This window comes from Arachis ipaensis, chromosome B03 (genome assembly GCF_000816755.2).
Source record: "Arachis ipaensis cultivar K30076 chromosome B03, Araip1.1, whole genome shotgun sequence".
In the NCBI taxonomy this organism is placed as follows: Eukaryota; Viridiplantae; Streptophyta; class Magnoliopsida; order Fabales; family Fabaceae; genus Arachis; species Arachis ipaensis.
The window spans coordinates 90,850,311-90,851,362 of record NC_029787.2 but is presented as its reverse complement, the minus strand read 5'-3'; positions in this window follow the sequence as shown (position 1 = coordinate 90,851,362).

Genomic DNA, 1,052 nt, shown 5'->3' with positions numbered 1-1,052 from the left:
TATAAATTTGTTGAAGACTAATTTGAATTTTTTGTTGTTTACTATTGTATTATACTATTACTGGTGGTCTGGTGCTATGTGACTTCGTCCACCTATCATTTTATCAATTTCTCTTTATATTTAACATCCATATTCATATTCATTCCAAACGTCATTTTCTATAAACAAAGAGAAAAAGTTTGCCTTGAACGGCAAATTATACTTGCTTTTTAATGGACAGTTGACTTGCTATATTAGCCCCCACAGGCCACAGCATTGTTGGTACGAACTGTCACAATACATTACATTACAACAACCTTTCATTATTAGGCTGATTTTTTTAGAGATAGAATAAGTGTGTGTTTTTTTTAGGCTAATTATTTTTTAAATGAGCAAATATATTGTGTTATTTATTAGTGTAGATAAGTTGATTTTTTTTTAATGTGAAGATAAGCAATTAAAAGGTCTAATTTAATAATAAATTTAACGAATATACGAATCTGACCTTTAAATTTATAATTTAAAATAATAAAAAATTATAAACACAAATTTGATTCTCAAATTTTTGGATTTCAAACCTAACTCTTAGATTTCAGATTTTTAAATTTGACTTTTAGATTTCTTTTACTTCTCTTCCACAATTTTTTAATACACTTTTTATTTTTATGATACAACGAAACACATATTTTCTAATATTAAAAATAAAAACTTTTTTTCATAATGGATATTTTTTTAATTTTAATTGTAAAATCTGACCTCAAGTTTGAGAGTTATAAAATTAATGAAAAAATCTAATCTTCAGATTTTATAATTAAGTGCTTTGTGAATTTTGTAGATACACAAATCAAAATCTGATTTGTATTGAAATTTAGTTATACAAAATCTAAAAGTTAGATTTGTGTATTTAAAAAGATAAAAAAATTTAAAATCACAAATTTAAAAGTTAGATTTGTGTAATTTAAAACCTGATAATTCAATTTGTAGTTCTAATAACATTAAAAAACATAATTATTTACCAAATATTAAAATTAAAAAGTATCATTATTATTTCTTTTTTCTTTAAAAAATAAGAT